General features: G+C 43.7%; 2 long non-coding RNA genes across 3 annotated transcripts in view; one reads left to right on the top strand and one right to left on the bottom strand.

Moving 5' to 3' along the window:
- Positions 1-8,063, bottom strand: part of LOC141107802 (uncharacterized) — a 22,881-nt gene extending 14,818 nt beyond the window's left edge. The window contains exon 1 of one of the 2 annotated variants that reach the window (XR_012235966.1): positions 7,798-8,063. This is a non-coding gene — a long non-coding RNA (uncharacterized lncRNA). The remainder of the gene's footprint in view (positions 1-7,797) is intronic. The other variant, XR_012235965.1, reaches the window with a different exon arrangement.
- On the top strand, positions 7,577-25,473 carry LOC141107803 (uncharacterized). Its single transcript, XR_012235967.1, has 4 exons — positions 7,577-7,912; positions 8,137-8,219; positions 22,865-23,107; positions 25,298-25,473. It is a non-coding gene; the product is annotated as an uncharacterized lncRNA (long non-coding RNA).

The following is a 25,473-nucleotide window of genomic DNA, read 5'->3' as shown; positions in this document are numbered from 1 at the left end:
CGGATTGTTAGTACAGCGTCTCCGACCAGACCTGGGTTGAACAGAAAAAAACGAATAGTGTGTACTAGGCTTTAGGAACAGGAACCTGTCTTATCGGTGATAAATGGGGTCTGGACTGGGCTTCACCCTGTGGAGCCAGATAATTCTGACAGTCAAAAACAAAGACCTTGTCGTCGACGCAAGGTGCATCTTCCTTTGATGTGAAGCCTTAGTGCCCAAAGACGCCCATTTTTGAAGGACTGTGAGGAGTCATGAGGGAAACTCAATACTGTACTTAAAGGGAATTGGGGTTTAAGGGATGCACTGATCAATCTCATTGTTCTGTCAGTGTGGAAGATCTGTAAGTTGAACCCATTGTACCCATACCTGTTGGTAGACGCCCTTTACTAACTGCAAAACTAAACTGGAAAATTCTATACTTAAAGTTCTGTATATTCTGGGCTTCTATATCCTGGGTCTCCAAACTTTCTAAACAAAGGGCCTGTTTACTGCCCTTCAGATTTTGGGGAGGGTTGGAGTGGCCAGTGGAAGTAGAAAGTGCCCCAGCATTAGTGGGAGTAAAAAAATGACATGGTGCCTGTAGTCAGTAAAAGGAGGAATAGTGCCTAATTATGGTATTAGTGGGATGTATCATGCCTAATTGTTTATATCAGTGGGGGAGGAATTAAGCCCCATTGCTGGTGTCAGTGAGAGGAATAATGTCCCATCATTGGTGTCAGTGGAAGGAAAAAAAGCCTCATTGTTTGTATCAGTGAGAGGAATTGTTCCCCACTGTTGGTGTCAGTGGAAGGATTGGCGCCCCCTTGTTGGTGTCAGTGGGAGGAATAGTGCCCCAAGGGTCAGATAAAGGCAAGCAAAAGGGCCGCAGTTTGGAGACCACTGTTCTAGATCAGGGGTCTCCAAACTTTATAAACAAAGGGCCCGTTCACTGTCCTTCAGACTTTAGGGGGGCCGTTGTGGCCAGTGGAAGTAGAAAATGCCCCAGCGTCAGTAGAAGTAAAAAAAAATGCATAGTGCCTGTGGTCAGTAGGAGGAGGAATAGTGCCCCATTATTGATATCAGTGGGAGGAATTATACTCCATTGTTGGTGTCAGTGGGAGGAATAGTGTCCCAGTGTGAAAGGAATTCTGCCCCATTGCTGGTGTCAGTAGGAGGAATTATGCCCCATCATTGGTGTCAGTGGAAGGAAAAATGCGAGGTTGTTGAGATCGGTGAGAGGAATGGTCCACCACAGTTGGTTTCAGTGGAAGGAATGGTGCCCCGAGGGCCGGATAAAGGCAAGCAAAGGGCCACATTCGGTTCCCTCTACAAGCATGCATATGTAATGAGAAAATATGACACACACAAATATAAACGCAGCAAAATCTGGTATAGGACACCAGGAAAAGGGTTACTATGGTAGCAGATGGATCATAGTAGAGTAAATCTTTAAATATAATTCTAATAACATGACGCCACTCGCGCAAGCCCTGTCCTGCTGGGTAAGCTGGCCTTGAAAAGGAGACAGGAAAAGTGGATGAGACACACCGTACAACCGCACAACGTATCGGCGCTGTTTATCTCCATCGGCACACCACAGGAAACAGCACTTCAAGGTACATGTGGACCGGTCACCGAAAATGGTAATGTACCCCCCCCATATGCACGTAATATATAAGCCAACCATAGGAAGCTCGCTATAGTGATCTATTCACACACAATATGCCTTCTATGCATCTCCATGTTTTTCTGATGGCGCATATGCAAACACCTGTTTAACTACATCTTGCCAGCACTTGCTGACCCCATTAGGTCAATACTACAGCAACTGCTCAGGTGCACCGATCTTCTAGAGGAACTTTTCCTGCTGTTATTAAACAGTCATTAAGTACATCATCTTTGAATAACTGGACTTTAATTACTACCACATGCCTTGGGCCCGAGTATGAAGATCTATCATGTACTTGTCTTCAGCACAACAGGATTCATTGTTTCCCTAGCTACACATTCTAGTTTGAACATTCCTGCTTCCTTATCCATTCCATTGAGCAATTCAGCCTCAGCTATACCAGTCCACACCAGCCGGGTTCCCTTCCTTCCCCCGCCCACCTCCCCACCTTGTCCCTGGGGCCACACATGGAAGGTATGCCTTTTTCCTACTGAGAATTATATCTGTATTGTTACCAATAAGGCGTAATTACACCAGCCACCCCTTCCATGTGTTGTTACATGGCATCCGGACGGATCACAATGTTTTATGTTGTATGTCATATTTATGTCTAATGTATTTTGGTGTTGCACACATGTGTCACGGAATGTTGCAGCGACAGTCTTGTATATATTGGAAGCTGTGTTATCCTTTTGGCCAACACTTCTATTTTTGCCATTTCTTGCCTTATTAAAATTATATTTTAAAGATTTACTCTACTATGATCCATCTGTTACCATAGTAACCCTTTTTCTGGTGTCCTATACCAGGTTTTGCTCTGTTTGTATGTATTTGGTTACGGTAACTACACCCTACACCAGTGATGGCGAACCTTGGCACCCCAGATGTTTTGGAACTACATAGCAGAAAAGAAACGCAGAAAAGAGAAGAAAGGGCGCACCATCCTTGTGCATATGTATTTATTAAAAATAATAAAAAAGGCTGAGCTCTGAGGAAGAGGGGTTTTCCCCTTGAAACGCGTCAGTTGGTAGTGGTCCTGTGATTTCCTCTGTGACCTTTGGAGAGTATTATTCGTTTCAGACTATATGCTGCTACTTGGCGAATATTTTATTGCAAGAATTTTACAGTCGTTTGTGAGTAGTTTTCTCTGCAGTGTAGTGGAACATCATGGGAAATGTAGTTCAAAACATCTGGGGTGCCAAAGCTCGCCATCACTGCCCTACACGGTGAGTGACCACCCCATTTGAGTGGACCATCTTTAGCCACACCCGTTCCTTTTTTGTTTAGCATACACAAATATAACTGAACACAGATATACACTATTCAAGGAATAACATTTTTTTTTTAAACATTAACATCATTTACATTAAATTGTCAAGGACATGCATGCACTAAAGCCTCACCTTCATACCAGGACTTATTTCTTGTGTTAATGACAGACAGCGCGTTATATGCCATCTTCTAAGTGACTAAGGAGATTAAGTCTGAAAAGTCACCTTACAAGAAAAATTCTTATTTCCCAACCAATCATCTTCCAACTGTTGTACAGTACCTACAGCCCATCGTCTGAAAATAAAGCAAGCAGTCCGGTAGGTATGAACAATCAGCCATTTTTTTGCAAATTAATTTTACATACAGTAGTGCTGGAATCCTTTATCCTTCCAGTGACACGTTCCACTTTGAACGTTTTATGTTCTCCTGATGTTTACTCCAAGCCCCTTCGCTCAGTTCAATACATACTGTCAGGTTAAGGTAAACCTTTTAAGATAGAGCAACAGATTGTTGTACAGTTGGATGAATTGGGTGCAGGGACTCACTGGATGCCTTTACTGCCATTGTGCTCTTGCTGGGCATTACATGCATCCCTGTGCCTTTTAAGGAGCGATGGGCTCCCTCCAGGCGTACCTGCCCTAATCTATCCATTCTTATATGCGCTCCTACTATGGAGACTCTGGAAATTTAGAGTTAGGACCCCAGTATATACAGAGGTCCCTTGTCGTGGGCACTGCCGCTTATACGTATATTTCCAAATGAGTGCAAACAAAATACTCTGTTTTTAACCAGTTGCCGAACGCCGATATACGTCAGCACAATGGCAGCCGTGGGCAAATTGGAGTACCTGTATGTCCCCTTTAAGAACCGGGGATAGCAGGCGCGCACGCGCCTGCCGCATACAGTGTGACCGTGCCCACGGGAACGGCGGACTCAATGTCCGCCTGTCTCCCGGCGATCGTGTCACGGAGCCTCAGAGCGGGGAAGTGCCTATGTAAACAAGGCACTTCCCGTTCTGGTTTGTGTCATGACAGAGATCACTGCTCCCTGTCATCGGGGGCGGTGATCGCTGTCATGTGACGTAAAGCTCATCCCCCCCACAGTTAGAATCACTCCCTATGACACACTTAACCACTTCATGGCCCCCCCCCCCCCCCGTGGTTAACCCCATTTACACAGTAATCAATGCATTTTTATAGCACTGATCGCTGTATAAATGACAATGGTCCCAAAATAGTGTCAAAATTGTCCAATGTGTCCGCCATAATGTCGCAGTCCCGATAAAAATTGCAGATTGCCGCCATTACTAATAAAAAAAAAAAAAAAAAATTAAAAATAAAAATGCCATAAAACTATCCCCTATTTTTGTAGATGCTATAACTTTTGCGCAAACCAATCAATATACGCTTATTGCGATTTTTTTTTTTTTTTTTTTACCAAAAATATGTAGAAGAATACATATCGGCCTAAACTGAGGGAAAAAAATGGTATTTTTATATATTTTTGAGGGATATTTATTATAGCAAAGTAAAAAATAATGCTTTTTTTTTCAAAATTGTCGCTCTTTTTTTGTTTATAGCGCAAAAAATAAAAACCGCAGAGGTGATCAAATACCACCAACAGAAAGCTCTATTTGTGGAAAAAAAGGACGTCAATTTTGTTTGGGTGCAACGTCGCACGACAGTGCACTTGTCCGTTAAATCGACGCAGTGCCGAATCGCAGAAAGTGCTCTGGTCAGGAAGGGGGTTAACGTAAACGGTTAGGACAATTTGGATGTTTTGCAGGCTGGCTGGTAAGTGTGCTGGGAAATTTTTTGTCTGTTATGTACACTGCCCTTCCATGTGCACCGTGCTACAAAGGCCAGTTATAGGTTGGGGTGGTTACCACTTTTTTGAACAGCAACAGCTTCAAACACCATCTTCCCCCTTTCCAACCGGGCCTTCTGGCAAGAGGGTTGGGTGATCCTGGCAATCATTCAGCCTGGAAGAGGACCGGCCCTGAAAGACTGGAGCAGTGGGACAGCGACAGATGAAGGTGAATCTGATTTTCTTAGCTGAACTCCAGGCCAACAGCTTAATACACAGATGGCATATATAAATATGGGGGTTGTTTTACCTGCCAAAGAATTTGTATTTCAGCTCATCCAGTCCTCAAATTTACACAACTTTCCACAGGGGACATCCTTGTCTGGCAGGGTGGGAGGCCTGACTTTTTGCTGCTGCGGTTAAGTGATCGTGTGTACAGGGCTTAACCACTTGCTGACCTTAATGGGGCGTACACACGGTCGGACTTTTCGTCTACAAAAGTCCGACAGCCTGTCCGACAGACTTCCGGCGGACTTTCGGCGGACTTGCAGCAGACTTTCTAACGAACGGACTTGCCTACACACGACCACACAAAAGTCCGACGGATTCGTACGTGATGACGTACACCGGACTAAAATAAGGAAGTTCATAGCCAGTAGCCAATAGCTGCCCTAGCGTGGGTTTTTGTCCGTCGGACTAGCACACAGACGAGCGGATTTCGGGGTCCGTCGTAGTTACGACGTAAAGATTTGAAGCATGTTTCAAATCTAAAGTCCGTCGGATTTGAGGCTGAAAAAGTCTGCTGAAAGTCCGGAGAAGCCCACACACGATCGGATTACCAGCCAGCTTTAGTCCGTCGGCGACCGTTGGACTTTTGTAGACGAAAAGTCCGACCGTGTGTACGCCCCATAAACTGTATATGTACGCCGGCAGCTCTCCTGTGCAAAATCACGTACCTGTACGTGATTTTGCACTTCTGGGGTGCGCATGCGTGCCGCTGGAGATCCGTTCCCGTTGTGATTGGACACAGCGAGAATCAATCAGCGGGACACAGGCAGAACGGCGGTCTACCTATGTAAACAAGGCAGATCGCCATTCGATGAGAAGGTAAGGTTGTGAATCCTGTGTTCCTACAGGTTCCTACTGTAACATGGATTTCTGCTTTCCCATAGTACAAGCACTCCCCCAGCACACATTTAACCCTTTGATCGCCCCTGATGTTAACCCCTTCCCTGCCAGTGTCATTAGTACAGTGATGGTGCATATTTTTTAGCACTGATCACTGTATTAGTGTGACTGGTTCCCAAAAAGTGTCACTTAGGGGTTTATGTCAGCGACTTATAGCGGGACTGCGACATTGTGGTGGACAAATCGAACACTAAGGGCTCATTGACACTTGCTTGGGATTCAACACAATAACGGCTAGTTTATACATGCTTCAAAACAAGGCTTCGGACAGGCTTTGTTAAAGCTCTCAAAACGCCAGTCAAAGCTCCTGTCAAATAAAATGGTTGGCTTACAGTCCTGTTTACACCTTGCTTTTGCTTTGCTTCAAAAATTATACCCCATGTAGCTTTAGTGGTGCTTCAAAACATCTTCAAAGCCTCCATAGAAGTCTACGGCAAAGCTCGCTTGAAGCTCCACCAAAGCCTCATCGAAGCACCAAGCAAAAGCGAGGTGTAAACAGGACTGTAAGCTAATCATTTTATTTAGTGGCATTCAGAGAGCTTTATCAAAGCCTGTCCGAAGCCTTGTTTTAAAGCAAGTGTAAACTAGCCCTTAGGGTTTATTTACTAAAGCTAGAGAGGGCGAAAATTGTCACAATTCTGCAAAGAAACCAGTCGGCTTCTAACCTCAGCTTGTTTAAAAAAGCTTCAGCAATAAAACCTGGAAGCTGATTTGGTTCCTCTGCAGAATTGTGACAAATTTTGCTCTCCCTACCTTTAGTAAATAAACCCTTAGGCTGCTTTCACACTGAGGCGCTTTACAGGTGCTATAGAGCTAGAAATAGCGCCTGTAAAGAGCCTCTCCTCTCACTCCAGTGTGAAAGCCTGAGTGCTTTCACACTGGAGCGGTGCGCTGGAAGGACGCCAAACAAAGTCCTGCAAGCCACATCTTTGCAGCGCTGTAGGAGCGCTGTATACACAGCACCTAAAGCGCCCCTGCCCATTGAAAACAATGGGCAGCACCACCGGTATAGCACTGCTGCAGCAGCGCTTTGCAGGCGGTTTTAACCCTTTTTCAGCCGCTAGCGGGGGTTAAAAGCTCCCCACTAGCGGCCGAAAACCTCAGCAAAAACGACAGTAAAGCACTGCTAAAAATAGCGGCGCTTTACCGCCAACGCCTCAGTGTGAAAGTAGCCTATGTGTCCAATTTGTCTGCTGCAATGTCGCAGTCTTGCTGTAAGTCGCTGATCACCGCCATAACGAGTAAAAAATAAATAAATCAAAATTCTGTAATTCTATCCCATAGTTTGTAGACGCTATAACTTTTGCGCAAACCAATCAATATACACTTTTTGGGATTTTTATTTTTTTACCAAAAAAAGTAGCAGAATACATATTGGCCTAAATTGATGAAAAAATTGTTTTATTTTTACTGGATATGTTTTAAAGCAGAAAGTAAAAAATATTTATTTTATTTTTTTCAAAATTGTCGGTCTTTGTTTATAGCGCAAAAAAATAGAAACCACAGAGGTGATCAAATACCACCAAAAGAAAGCCCTTATTGTGATTAAAAAAAAAAAGATTTTCCCCCTCTTCATAAATTTTATTTGGGTACAGCGTCACACGGCCGCGCAATTGTCAGTTAAAGTAACGCAGTGCCGTATCGTAAAAAATGGCCTGGTCATGAAGAGGGGGAAAATCTTCCGGAGTAGTGCAAATGGTTAATCTGCACCAGAGCAAGGACTGAATGGTCCATGCACCCCGTAAATGCTGCAGAATTTGTCAGTATTATATAAATTCAATATGAAAATAAAATGGTAATAGATGGGCTTAAATAAAACAACGCAAAATCGACCTAATCCTCCACCCCCTCCTCATATTCCCCACCATAACCCTTTATCTTACCTCCAGTCCAGCGTCTTTTAGTCCTTACACAGCAGAAGAAGTGGAATCAACACATCCACAGGCAGGAGGACTGCCGAGTAATGAACTGATTCAGCAAGCTTCGGCTTTTGAGTAGGTAATTATTATTATTATTATTATGAGTAAGCTGTCTCTCCAGTGCTAATAATACAGGGAGGGCGGGAGCTGTGTGTGTAATAGTGTACTATACCTGCAACGTGTCCTCACTGTACTCACTGTACTGTACTCTCTGCTCCGATAATAGACTCCGGCAGCAGGACAGACTAAAGTGTATGTTTATTGTCTGAGCTGATTGGACGGGTGTGCTGTTTTCTGTTCCAGGTCCATACAATTAAACCTTTTACTGCATTCACATGTGAAGACAGCAGCTTGTGTGTTTGAGACACGTTTTCAACAGTCTACAGGTAATCCCTAAAATCTCATATAAACTTTAACATAATAATGGAATTTCAAAAGTCATTTGCAATATTTTTTATGCTGAATCTGTCATTAAAATAATAAAAGTGATCATACCATGAAGGTTTTTGTTTAGGAATTTCCTCTCATAATGCTTTGTCCTGTCTTCCTGCTGTGCTCCTGGGTTGTCGTCATGCTACAAGTGCCTGTTTTAACGCACACTAGTCGTTTTTTTTTTTTTTTCGTTCAATGCAGCTGAATGGAAAAAAAAAACCTGACAGCTCAGGAAGAGCCGCTGTACGAACTATCCAACATTAGTATAGCGATCTCCCCCTGCTCTTCTATTGTGTTCTAATGGGGACGGCCTACCACTAGAACACTCCGGTCAGTGCTCTCATTGGTGGAAAGCACTGATCGGGAGGCGATCGGCAGACCTTTTTCAGACATGCCCTTTCGACACAAGCCGGCCCGAACGGCTGGCTTGTATCGAACCGACTGCAGTACACATGGGCCGAATGTTTCTATTGAACCAGCCCATGCCACCGGACATTCGGCCCATGTGTACTTTACACAGACATGGTCCACTGTCACCACCATGAAGCCCACCATGTCATGCAGCTATTGCAAGAGTGCATGTAAATGACTTCAAAGAGGCTACAGGAGATGCAACAAAGGGTAATAAAAAAAAAAGTGAAAATGGTATAGATCTCATATGCTTTAGCTGGAGCAGTGCTCAAGGCTCAGAAAGTATCATAACTTGGGGCACATGGAGTGTCAAAAAAGACAGCTAAAGGTTACATGTGTCTAGGCATCACTTCAAGCCTGCATTTTATTTCCAAAACCTGCTATTCCTACAGTGGTACTGATGGGTGTACTTTAAAGGGGTTGTACAGGCAGAAGGTTTTTTTGTTTATCTTCATGCATTCTATGCATGAAGATAAAAAGCCTTCTGTGTGCAGAAGCTGCCCCAGCACCCCCTAATATTTACCTGAGGTCTCTCTCTGTCCAGCGATGTCCACGAGTGTCTCAGCTATCCGAGATTCTCCTTCCTGATTGGCTGAGACATGGCAGTAGCACCATTGGCTCCTGCTGCTGTCAATCAAAGTCAGCTAGCCAATCAGGAGAGAGAGAGGGGGGGGGTCCGGGCTCCGTGTCTGAATGGACACAGGGAGCTGGGACTCAGCTCTGGTGCCCCCATAGCAAGGTGCTTGCTGTGTGGACACTGAACAGGAGGGAGGGGCCATGAGCACAGAAGAGGGACCTGAGACGAGGAGGATCCGAGCTGCTCTGTGCAAAACCACTGCACAGAGCAGGTAAGTATAACGTGTGATATTTTTATAGGGAAAAAAACAAGACAATAACTTTAAAGCGGAATTCCAGGTATTGTGTTAATACATTGGACGAGCTTGGACCAATGTAAGAATGTATATGCCATACCTGGCCAATCCCTGTGGAAGCTGAGAATCACTGCAATAGTTTCATAGTAGGCGAGGTTGAAAAAAAACACCATCAAGTCCAACCTATGTGTGTGATTATATGTCAGTATTACCTTGTATATCCCTGTATGTTGCAGTCGTTCAGGTGCTTATCTAATAGTTTTTTTTAAACTGTCGATGCTCCCCGCTGAGACCACCACCTGTGGAAGGGAATTCCACTTCCTTGCCGCTCTTACAGTAAAGAACCCTCTACGCAGTTTAAGATTAAACCTCTTTTCTTCTCATTTTAATGAGTGGCCACTTGTTAAAGCCCCTTTCGCAAAAAAAGTTTTATCCCTATTGTGGGATCACCAGTATGGTATTTGTAAATTGAAATCATATCCCCTCTCAAGCGTCTCTTCTCCAGAGAGAAAAAGTTCAGTGCTCACAACCTTTCTTCATAACGAATATCCTCCAGACCCTTCTTTGTACTCGCTCCATTTCCAGTACATCCTTCCTGAGGACTGGTGCCCAGAACTGGACAGCATACTCCAGGTGAGGCCGGACCAGAGTCTTGTAGATTGGGAGAATTATCACTTTATCCCTGGAGGTAATCCCCTTTTAAATGCATGCCAATATTCTGTTTGCTTTGTTAGCAGCAGCTAGGCATTGCATGCCATTGCTGAGCCTATCATCTACTAGGACCCCCAGGTCCTTTTCCATCCTAGATTTCCCCCAGAGGTTCTCCCCCCAGTGTATAGATTGCATTCAGATTTTTGCCACTCAAATGCATTATTTTACATTTTTCTGCTTTAAACCTCATTTGCCATGTAGTTGACCACCCCATTAATTTATTCAGATCTTTTTGCAAGGTTTCCGCATCCTGCAGAGAAGTTATTGCCCTGCTTAGCTTAGTATTGTCCGCAAATACAGAGATTGAACTGTTTACCCCATCCTCCAGGTCATTTATGAACAAATTTAAATAGGATTGGTCCCAGCACAGAACCCTGAGGGACCCCACTACCCACCCCTGACCATTCCGAGTATTCCCCATTTATCACCACCCTCTGAACTCGCCCTTGTAGCCAGTTTTCAATCTATGTACTCACCCTATGGTCCATGCCAACGGACCTTATTTTGTACAGTAAACGTTTATGGGGAACTGTGTCAAATGCTTTTGCAAAATCCAGATACACCACGTCTACGGGCCTTCCTTTATCTAGATGGCAACTCACCTCCTCATAGGTTAATAGATTGGTTTGGCCAGAACGATTCTTCATGAATCCATGCTGATTACTGCTAATGATACTTGTTTTCATTACTAAAATCTTGTATATAGTCCTGTATCCCCTCCAAGAGCTTGCATACTATTGATGTTATGCTAACTGGTCTGTAATTCCCAGGGATGTATTTTGGGCCCTTTTTAAATATTGGTGCTACATTTGGCTTTTCTCCAATCCGCTGGTACCATTCCATTCAGTAGACTGTCCGTAAAAATTAGGAACAATGGTCTGGCAATTACTAGACTGAGTTCACTAAGTACCCTTAGGTGCAAGCCATCCAGTGATTTATTAATGTTAAGTTTCCCAAGTCTAATTCTAATTCTGTCCTCTGTTAGCCATGAGGGTGCTTCCTGTGATGTGTCACGAGGATAAACACTGCAATTTTGGTTACTGAAGCCCCCGATTCCCTTGTGAAGACTGAGGAGAAGAATAAATTCAATACCATCTCCATCTCCCCATCCTTTGTAACCAGATGTCCTTCCTCATTCTTTATGTGGCCACTATGGTTTTTTTACTGTTTACATACTTAAAGAATTTCTTGGGATTTTTTTTTTATCTCCTCCGCTACCTTATGTGTCTTTCGTGTTCTATCTTAGCCGCCCTAATTGCACCCTTACATTTCTTTTTTTTTTTTTTTAACAAAAAGTTTTTTATTTTTCATTAGAACAGAAAAAAACAATTAGACATCAGGCAGTGGTCACAGTTACTTCATACATAGATACATTTGGGAAGGTATATGCCAAGTTGTACAACAGTTATTACAGTTTCATCTTGTACCTGAGATCAGCTTTACATTTATTCATAAAGGCCCAAAAACATGTATAGTACCGTTAGTATGCAGCTACAGGTAGAGGGCTCATAGTCTTCATTGGTTGCCCGCATGGGGTCCAGTAGAAAGAAAATGCAGGGGTGTTGGCGTGAGGCCCTATCTTTAGTGGGGTTTTGGGGAAAACAGGGTACCGTAATTTCAATGTACAGGGACTTCGGTGTGTATGGCGGGGTGCTCCTACAGCTGCCACTATAGGGCATAGGTTGGTGATCCCTTGACCCTATTCCCTACTCCAAGGCCAGCTGTTCCTCACGAATCCATGGGTCCCATATCTTAGGAAATTTTTTAGGGCAGTTGCAGTCCAGGTACGTCAACTTGTATAGGGGGAGGGCCTTATTAATGAGGGTTCTCCAGAATTGTGTTGTTGGAGGAGTAGACCCCTTCCAGTGCAGCAGAATCACCTTCCTGGCGTAAAACACTGCATAGAATACAAACATTTTCTTGGCCTGGGGAGCTTCCAATGTGTCCACTATTCCAAGCAGCAGTGGTATCGGGTCACATGGAACTTTCAATTTGCCAACTGAGTTTATTACATTAAAGTCTGTATATGCTGGCAGGACCAGACTACATGGAAGAAAGAGCCCTCCTCTGATGTGCATTTGGTGCAGACCGAGCTGCTGTTCGGGTATATTTTTGCTAAGTGTTGTGGGGAGAAGTAGGCTCTATGTAGAAATTTTAATTGAATGAATCTGTCTCTGGCAGATATCATCAGAGGGAGGTATTGTTGGATGCCCTCTTCCCAGTCATCATCAGCCAATGAGGGTATGCCCCCCTGCCAAACTGAAAACTGCGAGACCTTGGAGGTGTCCAGGCCCGCCAAAACCGAGTAAAGAGTGGATAAGGTTTTATTCTCCCCCTCCTCGCTCAACAACCATTCAACCCCAGTGGTTCCCAGCACCCTTGGCGTGGGAAACTGGGATTTATAGGCATGACGGAGTTGCAGGTACCTGAAGAACATGCGGTTAGGTAGCCCTCTTTGTTGCATCAAATGAGAGTACCCTTACATTTCTTGTTGCATTCTTTATAAAGTCTGAATGCTGATGATCCCTCAACCTTGTATTTTTTAAAGGCCTTCTCTTCTGCTTTTATATGCATTTTTACATTGGAGTTAAGCCATCCCAGGACTTTTGTTCGCGCTTTTAAATTTATTACCCAATGGGATGCACTGGCTAATGCCCTTATTTAATATGCTCTTAAAACGAACCCATCTCTCCTCCGTGTTCTTTGTTCCTAAGACTTTATTCCAATTTATGCCTTATAACAAGGTTCGTAGTTTAGGGAAGTTGGCTCTTTTGAAATTCAGTGTCTTTGCCTTATGTTTCCTATTTGTGTAATTTATACTGAAGCCAATTGAACTGTGATCGCTGTTTCCTAAATTGCCCCGTATTTCCACATCTGTGATCAGGTCTGTATTGTTGGTAATCAGTAGATCTAGTAACGCTTTATTTGTAGTTGGTGCATCTACCATCTGAACCATGAAATTGTCCTGCAAGACATTTAGGAACTGGCGAGCCTTAGACGATTGCGTAGTTCCCTCCACCCAGTCTATGTCTGGATAATTAAAATTCCCCATTATGATGACACTTCACATCCTTGCTTCTAATCCAAATTGTGATAGGAGGTCCATCTCCCCCTCCCCCCTCCAGGTTAGGGGGCGTATAGCATACTCTCAGTATTATTTTCCCCTTAGCTTCATCCCTTAGGAGATTTACCCATAAGGATTCCACCTCCTCCCTAGCTCCCTTAGTGATGTCATCTATCACATTCACTTGTACATTATACTTGATATATAGACAAACCTCTCCCCCTTTTTACCCTCTCAATCCCTGCGATAAATGGCATAACCTCGAATGTTTGCCAGCCAATCATGAGAGCTGTTGAACTAGGTCAACCAGCACAAAATCCAAATCCTCCTCGTACAACAGTATCTCTAGTTCATCCATCTTGTCCGCCAGGCTCCTGGCATTGGTGAACATGCCACGTAGCTTAGACCGGTCGCGTACTATCCTCTTATTACTACTACATTGATCCTTGCTGTCTTCCGGGTCCCATGCCAAGTGGCAATCCTGCTGCAAAGTGAACATAGAGGGCCTCCTGTTCGTCATGGACGGCATTAGGAAAAACGCCTTGAATTTTCCTCAATACATGCAAAGCCTTCTCTGATTGGGTGAGGTGATTGTGATGTCATCACCCTGCCTCTCTACCTTGTCTAATCAGAGAACTCTTTTGCATTGGATGACAAAAATGCAAGGCGTTCTCATAGGGCTTGTTCACACCAGTTGCGATGTGAGAGCATGAATTTTCCTGCACTGCACAGAAACATGCTGCTTTTTGCAGACAACACACATATTCGCCAACACACGATGGATCATCAGATATTGTCCAAAACTTTTATTGCAGAAAGATCAAAGGACCAAGTGTAACATTTCAGTGTCACGCAGGACCCGTTCGTCATGCATGACATCTGCAGGCACCAAAACGCATGGCACGGCGTGATTTTAAAAATCTTGCCTGCACTACATTTTTGTACATTTCTGCTTGTTGGGCAGACCATTGAAATTAATATGCTTCCAAAAATGCACCGCATGTGAACATACAAAAAAAAAAGCATGTGTTCAGATGCACCTTATGGTGTGAATGAGCCCTGAATGGTGCCCATGACGAGCGGGCGACTCCCTGTGTTCACTATGCACCAGGGCAGCCACTCAGTTCAGGCTGTGGAGAACAGTGAGAAACACTGTAGTAGTGGTGGCTACTACGTTGATTTTCTTTTTCCAAAGTGATCAGCCAGGTACAGTATGTCATGCATACTTACATTGCTCCAACCTGGACTAAATAAAATGCTACAAAAAAAAAAAACTAGAATGCAGCTTTTGCCTCTAGTGAGTAGTGTGGTATATACTGTATAAGCCATTACAATTTAATTTCCCTGCTCCTGCAATGTTTAATGCATGGCCACTGCACAGCTTAAAGTGTCCTTACTCACCCCTTCTATGTCCCCAGCCAGAATGTTTGCATGTTCATGGTCAGGAGCTGAAGAGAAGTAACAGCAGGTCAAGGATGCATGCATTTGCAGGAACTCAAACTTCTGTTCTCTAAGCACTGGGCTCCCACATGAATGGGATATGAAGAAGAGCATGTAGAAGCATGGCAAATGTACTGCATTCCCTTACAACTGGTTCATCACACTGGTGGCAGGGGACAGTTGAAGACAGAAGTAGAATCCAGACAAAGTATAGAAAAAACAAATGCTGCAGATAGCCAAAGATTTCAGAGGTCAAAGATGTGGGATTGAGCAGGCAGCACATAGACTAGAACAGGACCAAGATAATCCAGAAGAACACTCTCTTCTCACTTCACCAAGAAATCTCAAAGAGCCACATTGCTCTCTTCCTATGAGAAACCGTTGGGTTTGGAAATGTTGGCCTTTAAGGGAAAAAAACTTTGAGAAGTTAGGTTTTCATGGACTTAAAGCAGCCAGATGTGGAACTATGCGTGCCTTTATCTGGCCCTTGGGGCACTATTCCACCAACTGTACCCCTACTGACACCGTTAATGGGGCACTATTCTTCTCATTGGTATCAACAGTGGGGCAGTATTCCTCCCATTAGGACCACTCGTGCCAGGGCATTTTCTATTCCCACTGGCCACAGTCTGGCCCCCTAAAGCTTTCAGGACAGTGAACTGGCCCTTAGTTTAGAAAGTTTGCAGACCCCTGATTTAATAGAAAACATAGAACAGGAGGCTACCAATGCTTTGTTGCTTGGCTGTCATACTCTGTTTACTATACAAAAACAGAGCCCAAGAATGCAGATATGGGCTGACCTTTCTGGTCTGTATAGCAGGGGATCATCAGAGCTGTACTCAAAGTACAACAAATCTTTCACAGCATGTAGAAGTGGCAGCGGTAAAGACATTGTACATCGTACAAGATCCAGAACTATTATGACGTTATATTTTCTTGAATGGGGAATGCGCTGGTTTTGCTACTGCTTGTACCAGGAAAAATCCCCTCCATAGGCTTTATTGTAATGAGTTGTCTACCTGGAAAGTCCTTAAAGTGATCCCGTCAGATTTAAAAAACAAGAAACAAAAAAAAACAAACAAGATCAAAGGTCCATACAATAGAAGTGTTTTTATGCTCACCTCTTCCTTGTGTCTTCAACCTTCCCCCAGTTCCAGTACTGAAGTTTCTGTAAGACCCCAGAAGTGTCCAATGGTTGTGTCCCCTACTGCTCATTGTGGTTCCAATCCTTTGACTTCTACACCAATGTTTCTCAACTCCAGTCCTCGGGTACCCCCAGGCTTTCAGACTTTCCATTATTTTGCACAGGTGATTTGATCAGTTTTACTGCCTTAGTAATTACCACAGCCGTTTCATCTGTGGGGAAATCCTGAAAACATGACCTGTTGGGGGTACTTGGGGACTGGAGTTGAGAAACATTGCTCTACACCACTGGAAGATGATAGAACCAGAGAGAGTGGCACGGAACAAAGGCATTTTAAAGTGTGAACCATCGGGGATTCCTTCTCACTTCCTGTTGTGGCTATGGGACAGGAAGTGAAGGGAACTCTCCCTAAAGGGACTGATGGCAAAAAAACATATAACCCTCCCTTATTCTATCCAAAATAAAAATAAAACGTTTTGCCTTTAGTTACACTTTAACTTTCCTGGAAGTGTCAATTGCTGAAGATATTGACAGAGGTTGAAGAACTGGAACGGAGAGACAGGGTTGAGTATAAAAACTCTCAGGGTTACTTTAAGGGAAATAGTGACGACTGATTGGATTAAACCACTGCAAGTTAAATTAAGTAATTACAAAATATCTTTATAAATGTCAAATATTGAATTAAAATAATAGCAGAAAATCACATACATATATATAAATCCCCTTCTGCCACCAATAAAAAAGGCAATGTTGTCATTGGGGATATTTACTTTCACTTCCTCTCTCATAGCCAAAATAGGAAGTGAGAGGAAATCCCTACAAAGTAAAAGAATCCCTTGGGGAACCCCAGGTCACCAAAGTTAGTGTCCCCATTGGAAGATTTACCCTCTATTACTTTTCTTGAGGACAACCTCAAAATTTGGGATTTACTTTCACCTTCAGTGATAACGGTAAACAGGACAAATAGGGTGATTCTCGCCAATTGAGAGACTACTCCAAATTGGCTTTTATTTTTTTACATTCCTTAAATACCTCATGCCTGGACCACTACTTATTTAATGTATGCATTTATTTATTTATTTCCTTTCTCATCTATCTCATGAGATTTTCTTTAGTGAAGCCCAGGAAGATATCCTTTGGTGAGCCCAGGAAGTGTTGACCTCTATGACCATGATACTGATGCTGTGTCACCCAGCGTTTTGCTTCAGTACTGGTGTGTTAACCACTTGCCGCCGGATCACATACCTGTACGTCATTGGCTTCAAGTGGTTGTACCGGAGTGATGCAGACATCACCCTAGTACCATTTTTTAGAGCTGACGGTCGGCTTTCTTGTGATAACAACCGATGCGGCTAAGCAGCCACTCAGCTGTTATTACAAGCAGTGGGAGAGGACGCACTTCCCCTCCTGCCGCCTTCTGCTGCTTCTGAGAGACCCAAACAACCAGCCAGCACTTCCACAGACTGGCCAGAGACCCAAACAAAGCTGGAAACGGCTTTGATCGGGTCTCGGATGTAGTAACCCAGAAACAACATCATGACATTACCTCCAGTTTACTCAGGAGCCAACGTAAGTGTCAAAAAAACGCAGATCTTAGCATTTTGAATACTTTCAAGTGCAGAGGAGGGACCCCAGATCCTTCCATAAAGAGTACCAGTCACTGCCTATTACTATTACAAGGGATGTTTACATTCCTTGTGACAGCAATAAAAGTGATAAAAAGACATTTCCAGTGAAAAAATAAGGAAAAAAATTTAAAACACCGCATCCCTCCGTGCTCGCGCACAAAAGCGAACGCATCCGTAAGTCGCGCCCGCAAATGTAAATGGTGTTCAAACCACACTTGTGAGGTATCGCCGTGATCGTTGGAGCGAGAGCAATAATTCTACCACAATATCTGTACCTCTAAACAGGTCAAAAATCCCCATTGCCGACACTTTAAAAAATTTTAAGTACCATAGTTTCTCACCATTCCACGAGTGTGCGCAATTTTAAAGCATGACATGTTGGGTATCTATTTACTCGGGTTAACATGTTTTTTCACATTATTCAAAAAAATTAGGCTAACTTTACTGTTTTTTTTTTTTTTTTAATTCATTGAAGTGTAAAATGAGTTTGAAAGACCGCTGCGCAAATGCAGTGTGACATAAATGATTGCAACGACTGCCATTTTATTCTCTAGGGTCTCTGCTAAATATATAATGCTTGGGTGTTCTAAGTAATTTTCTAGCAAAAAATTATGATTTTAACTTGTAAGCAAAAATGTCAGAAAAAGGCCTGGTCCTCAAGTGGTTAAACATTAACTGCAGGCCTATGATTACTTTGTCATGTAAGAAGGTTCCTTCTGCAATGCACAGATCAAATAACAATGTTATGTCACAAACCTGCTCTGTGACTGAGACACAGGTAAATACTTTAATTGACATTGATCTCTTTCCTTTTTTAAAGCACTTCTAACAAATCTCCTCCCTCCTTCTTCTCCTCACATAAGATTATTTATAGAGGAGTCACTGCACATTAACATCAACACTATGGCTTAGTAACAATTAGTGTGAAGAACAAATATTGGTGATACCCATAGTAACCGAATTCCAGATTCCCTGTTCACAACACAGGCTAGGTAACTAAAACAAAACTTTGGACCTTCCTTCCACTTCCCCTTCTTCCTATATAGTTTATTTCGTAGGTTCCCCTCCCCCCACTCCCACGTTCCTAGAGTCTGGTCCTCATCCTGGGGTGTGGCCAAAGGCTGACATTCTAGTTGAAGTCATAATTTGCATATAAGAGCACTTTGGGATTTAAAAGTAATTCCACTTTTGTTGAGAAAAAAAAAGATCCCCTCTGGGTGATCAGTGGTACAGTGTTGTATATTGCAAGGATTTTAACAAACATTATTGCAGACCTTTTGTTGCCTGTGTCAATGTGCACAGTGAATAGGTGTGACTTTTTCATTATTAATTAGCTGTTGCTCTTACAGAGTTCTAATGAGGAATTTCTAATTAAAAGTTCTAATAAGTGCAAATTTCTGGGAAAATCAGTGAGCCAGTCATACAAACAGGAAATTACATATGTGGGAGTCGTTCTATACACCAACTTTTCCAACACACGTCCCCACGCACACATTCCTGTAGAAATGGCTGTGTGTATAAGTGGGTGCTGAAGCGACCACCGGCTGGAACCGTGAATAGTCAGAGCGAGAAATGTCACCAGCACACCATGGATCTCCAGAATGGGTCCAAAGCTTTATTCAGCAATCACATTGTTACAGCAAATAGCAATGTTTTGAAAATATCTGAAACGTTACTATTTGCTTTAACAATGTGATCCCTGAATAAAGCTTTGGACCCATTCTGGAGCTCCATGGTGTGCTGGTGACATTTCTCGCTTTGACCATACACTAACTACGGAACGCCTCCAGTTGCTGCCAATTATAAAGGAAAGGTAATTTTTTTTTTTTTTTTTTTTTTTTATAAAATTCAATTACAATATGGCACATTTTGTATATGCTATATATGTTTTTTTATTATTTGCTGTTTTATTTCCTGTGAAAGTGGAGTTATTTTTTAAGGGATTCCTGGTGTGTTGTAAGAGGACGCGGATACTACTGTAGTACCCTCCTACGCTAAGGATGCTAGGTAAATTTAGTGTGGCTTGGAGGAGCTGTGATCTGCTATTTTGGTCTGTTCTGGCTCCACACTCTGGGCATTTGATAGATTCCCCTGAGCCTGTTAAGAACTTTCCAGAGCTCACAGTGGGGAAATTAAAATGCCCAAGCTGGGCTCTTACCTTGCTCCAGCCAATCCCTGGCCCAGTTGGTGGGTGGAAGGCAAGTAACTAGCCAGGGAGATGGGTTCTTCCCCTTGAGGAGGGGGACTGTGTGCTTCAGGGGGTTGCTAAGACCTAAAGCCGTCCTGATTGGCTGCTGGACTACTCCATCACCTGGATCAAGTCTGTGGCCTTGCTGCATATTATCTATGTTTCCCAGCTGTGGATGTCAAAAACTGCTCCAGTGTGCCTGGTGTGCTATTCTATCTTGTGGTCTTCTGCTCCAAGAACCCAGACTGCTGTTAATAACTGCCCAAACCTATCTTGTGGTAGTCAGCTGCAGGAATCTTGGACTGTTCCAGTCTACCTCCACGTCCTACTCATGCTCCAACATTTTCCTGGTCTACAGCTGGGCACAAGACTGTTGCTACTACCTAGGGGAGAAGCGCCTCTATTAATTCTGTACTTAATAGTCTCCTGGTCCACAGTTGGGAGTGAAAGATTGTGTTTCAGCAATAAATCAAAAAAGAGACCCCCCCCCCCGTGATGGTGAACCTTGGCACCTCAAATGTTTTGGAACTACATTTCCCATGATGCTCAACTACAATGCAGAGTGCATGAGCATCATGGGAAATGCAGTTCCAAAACATCTGGGATGCCAAAGTTCACCATCACTGCGCTTAGACTGATTATTGAGCCAGAGTGAGTGAACTGTTGCTGTGTGCCTGGCTGCCGCTGCACTAACGTGGGAGAAGAACCTGTGGAATCCAGCAGCCCATTTAGGGGGTGAGCGCTACACTATGAACAGGCACGAAAAGGTGCTTGCAAGTGACTGAATAAAAAGATGTATGCCATAATGGTACACTTTTTTTAAAGGGGTTGTAAACCCTCGTATTTTTTCACCTTAATGCATCCTATACATTAGGGTGAAAAAACCCCTGGCAGTGACCGCCCCCCCCCCCCCCCCCCCCGTTTTACTTACCTGAGCCCCATATTTCCCTTCGCCGGTGACGCTCTGTCCTTCTCTCCATGGGGTCCCGTCTCTTGATTGGATAGATTGATAGCAGTGCAGCCACTGGCTCCCGCTGCTGTCAAAAAATCCAATTGGGGCGGGGCATTTCCTGCATTCATGTCTATGGATGCAAATGCTGGACTCGGGAGCATGCCCACAAGGTAACCCCCCAGGAGATCGCTTCGCCCAGGGGTTATCTGATGCGGGGAAGAGCCGCGAGAGCCGTCAAGGGACCCTAGAAGAGGTTGTTCGGGGCCACTCTGTGCAAAACGAGTTGCTCAGTGGAGGCAAGTATGATAATGTTTGTAAAGGGTCGTATTTTATTTTTTAAAAATAACAATCACTTTAAGCATATTTGCTAATTGTCTAGCGTTATCAATTTCCAAGCACTGGACTAAAATACAAGAAAGCCAATACAGGTTGGATTGGGTGAGCAACTACTAAACATTATGTTTTAGAATACACATCATGGTAAGGACTGTAAAACAAATCTTTTACACTATAGCAGAGGTCTCCAAACTGCGGCCTGGGGGCTGGATGCGGCCCTTTGCTTGCCTTTATCTGGCCCTTGGGGTACTAATCTTCCCATTGATACGAGACACTATTCTGCCATCTGACACCTCTAATGGGGCACTATTCCTCTCCCTAATACCAGATGTTTACTCCCACTGATGCCAGGAAAATATCCACACCCGCTGGCCATGATCTGGCCCATCTGAAGGACAGTAAACCGGCCCTTTGTTTAGAAAGTTTGGAGACCCCTGCACTATAGGGTACATTTAGAAAAGAACAACATAAGATGATAGAACCCTGGAAAGATAGTGTGCATAATACTACAAACTAACAGACTACAGTAAAAATATACTCTTTGTCTCTTAACATTATGGACATGTACGTTTATATTATTCATGTGGTATAGGTAACAAAAAAGGAATGAAATATGATTCACATTCATGTCTGCCATTGCACACACTGCTTGTAAATATCAACTGTTGGAAGTCATCACAAGGTAATAAAGTGTATTGAATATATTTGCTGGCCTAGGCCTATACACATGGTGGCTGATGGCACAATGTGGTATTTATATGGTTGGCCAGTAAAAAAGAGGCTTCATACCAGTGTTGGTGATGGGAAATGATGTCTCAATGTGTCATGGCATGTTGTTTAAAAGATAACATAAAGTGGAATTCCTGCCCAATACTGACTAATCTTAAAAACGTCCCCTCCCCCTCCTGCTACCCATGTTGACTAACCTGTCTTTAAAAAAAAAAAAAAAAAAAAAAAAGTAAGTATATACTTACCAATTACAAGTATATACTTGCAGTCATGTGATCCCGTGTCAGTGAGTGGTAGCTGTGGGGGAGAGGAGAGAACGTTTGACAACGGGTGGGACATATGAGAGTGGTGACATGCCCCAGCCTTGTTGGGCACTCCTCCCTCTCCCCTGTAGCTGCTGCTGACTGACACAGTGGAGCCAGATCACATGACCGGACCCGGAACAGGCCAAAAATAGGTATGTACACAAATACTTTTTTTTTTTTTATATATTATTTGGGTTAGTTTGCATAGGTAGCAGAGGGGGTATATTTTTTTTTATACTAGTTAGTGTTAGGCAGAATTCTTTTAATGCCTGATTTCCAATACTGTACCTTATATATAAACTCGATTTTGATATAATAAAAACGAAACCCGTGTAATAGTATCTGGTCCTATGGATTAATATATGGCTGCTCCCTGCTCTGTCGGTATGAGATGCTCTACAATTCTAGAGTGACTGGCCTGTGAAATATTTACAGAGCAGTAACTAGCAAACATATAAGATTTGTTTGATTGCAAAGTAGAAGGGTGTCTTTTTTGAATAGAGCAGTGAAGGAATTATAATTGTCAGTTTACTTTTTGTTGTCTTTGTCCAGTTGGGGACATTTTCTCTCACTTCCTATCCCAGAGATGAAACGGAAATGGTTGGCTGGCTGGCTCAAAAAAAAAAATTGAGCACCAGTCGCCAGTGTATTGATGATAAAAAAAAAAAGCAGAAATAAGCAGACTTTTAGCCTAAGTTTGCACCCATGTGTGTGTCCACGTTGCCTATAGGGCAGACCGTTCATTTCAATGGGCTGCCCCATTTGCAAGAGATTCGGGGAAAGAAGTCTCTGACCCCTTTTGTTTTGTTTTTTTAATAGTGCTGTACCATGTGATTTGCTGATGCGTGGGGCTGCCATCGACTGTAGAACTGGGCCAGGACAAGCTCAGGTGACTTCACCCGCTGTCGTACGCTGATCTGAGTGGACCCATCTCATACTGGCTTTTCTGGCACTGGTGGGTAATGGAAAGAGTAATTGTCGAATGGATCCATAAAGGCTGGGTCGGTGCCACAGGGGGTTGTGGGACTGCTGGATTAGATGCAGTGTCACTACTCCACATAGGTAAACTTGAATAAATAATTTTAAGGTGTCTACAAATGGCTTGCTTATTAGTCTGGGTCTTATTTTTAGGACCCTTCTTAATAATGGGTGGGGCTTGGTATGCCACACCATCCACCCCCTGCTTTTGTACATTAAAAGCACTTTTGGTATAAGTTTGTTATATTAATTTTTACATTTTATAGTTGGCCTACTTCTCTAGCAGCTACCATATATTAGTCCTACTAGACACTAGTTGACCTCGTTCTTTGGGAGTTACCATGGATTAGCCCGCTACACACTTAAAATGTTACTTAAGATGGCCTAGGCTATAAGAAGATTGCCAAAACCCTGAAACTGAGCTGCAGCACGGTGGCCAAGACCATACAGCGGTTTAACAGGACAGGTTCCACTCAGAACAGGCCTTGCCATGGTCCACCAAAGGAGTTGAGTGGACGAGCTCAGCGTCAGAGGTTGTCTTTGGGAAATAGACGTACGAGTGCTGCCAAGGTTGAAGGGGTGGGGGTCAGCCTGTCAGTGCTCAGACCATACGCCACACACTGCATCATATTGGTCTGAATGGCTGTCGTCCCAGAAGGAAGCCCGCAAACAGTTTGCTGAAGATAAGCAGACTAATGACATGGATTACTGGAACCATGTCCTGTGGTCTGATGAGACCAAGATAAACTTATTTTATTCGGAATGTGTGAAGCGTGTGTGGCGGCAACCAGGTGAGGAGTACAAAGACAAGTGTGTCTTGCCTAGTCAAGCATGGTGGTGGGAGTGTCATGATCTGGGGCTGCATGAGTGCTGCCAGCACTGGGGAGCTACAGTTCATTGAGTGAACCATGAATGCCAACACGTACTGTGATATACTGAAGCAGAGCATGACCCTACCCTTCGAAGACTGGGCCACAGGGCAGTATTCCAAATTAACGACCCTAAACACACCTCCAAGACAAACACTGCCTTGCTAAAGAAGCTGAGGGTAAAGGTGATGGACTGGCCAAGCATGTCTCCAGACCTAAACCCTATTGAGCATCTGTGGGGCATCCTGAAATGGAAGGTGGAGCTCAAGGTCTCTAAACATCCACCAGCTCTGTGATGTCGTCATGGAGGAGTGGAAGAGGACTCCAGTGGCAACCTGTGAAGCTCTGGTGAACTCCATGCCCAAGAGGGTTAAGGCAGTGCTGGAAAATAATGGTGGCCACACAAAATATTGACACTTTGGGCTCAATTTGGACATTTTCACTTAGGGGTGTACTCACTTTTGTAAGATACTGTAGATATGCCTTAACTAAATAAATAAATAAATTATATAGCACCAACATTTTACACAGCTCTTTACATACACATTGAACATTCACATCAGTCCCTGCCCTCAGGGAGCTTACAATGAAAGGTCTCTAACGTACATAGGGCCATCTTTGACAGGAGCCAGTTAACCTACCAGCATGTCTTTGGAGTGTGGGAGGAAACCCACACAGGCACAGGAAGGCAAGCAGGCTCCAGGCAGGTAGTGCTGTGGTTGGGATTTGAACTGATGACTCAAGTGCTGCTAGGCCTTCTCTTTAGCCTCCCTGCTGATGGGGCTCAAATAGTCACTAATGGATTCAGGTGGTTGTATTTTTTATATATATATATAGAGAACATGTAATACCACCAAATAGCTTTGCAAAGAGCAGCCCCGATCCTTCTCATATGGGGGCTCCTTCCATAGCAATGGGGGTGCTCGTGTTGAGCAGCGCTCTGTGCTCATTGGCACACACACACACACACACACACAGTGCTGCTCAGATCCACCCCTTCCTCACAGGTTGTGAATGACAGCAGCAGGTACCAATGGCTCCCACTGCAGCCTTTACACCAGCGGCACTCAGGCACAGCTCCGGATCGTTATCTGGTTCAGGTAGGTAAAAGGGGATGGATGGGGGGGGGGGGGGGCAGGCAGAACACAGAAGTGTTTTTTTGTTTTACCTTTACAACCACTTTAAGCGTATTTCCAGCCGTCCTTGCTATGTGCTGCCCCCCTGCCTTCTTTGCCATGTTTCTGGCCTAGGGGGTCCAAATGTCCATCCTTAGAAGATATTTTTCTCCAATGTGGACACCACTCTGGTATAGCTATATATGTCATATGCCAATTATAAGTATATAAATATTATTGTGATGTATAAATTATGCATGTATCATTTGTTTATGCACTTTTTATTATAGTTTACACCAGTCATACTTTTGAAGGAGCAGATATATTCCAGGAAACGTGTTGAGAACATCTGCCTGTCCTGCACCATATAGCTAAAGTTTTGGAATCGCCACCGTGCCATTTAAAGATGTTGTATAACAAGAGCTATGTAGGTGTTGGACTAGGGGGTGACTATGTAAGGGTTGCG

The sequence above is a fragment of the Aquarana catesbeiana genome, linkage group LG09 (assembly GCF_042186555.1).
Source record: "Aquarana catesbeiana isolate 2022-GZ linkage group LG09, ASM4218655v1, whole genome shotgun sequence".
Classification (NCBI taxonomy): Eukaryota; Metazoa; Chordata; class Amphibia; order Anura; family Ranidae; genus Aquarana; species Aquarana catesbeiana.
The sequence above is the reverse complement of the archived record's forward strand: the minus strand, read 5'-3'. Positions and strand labels throughout refer to the sequence as shown.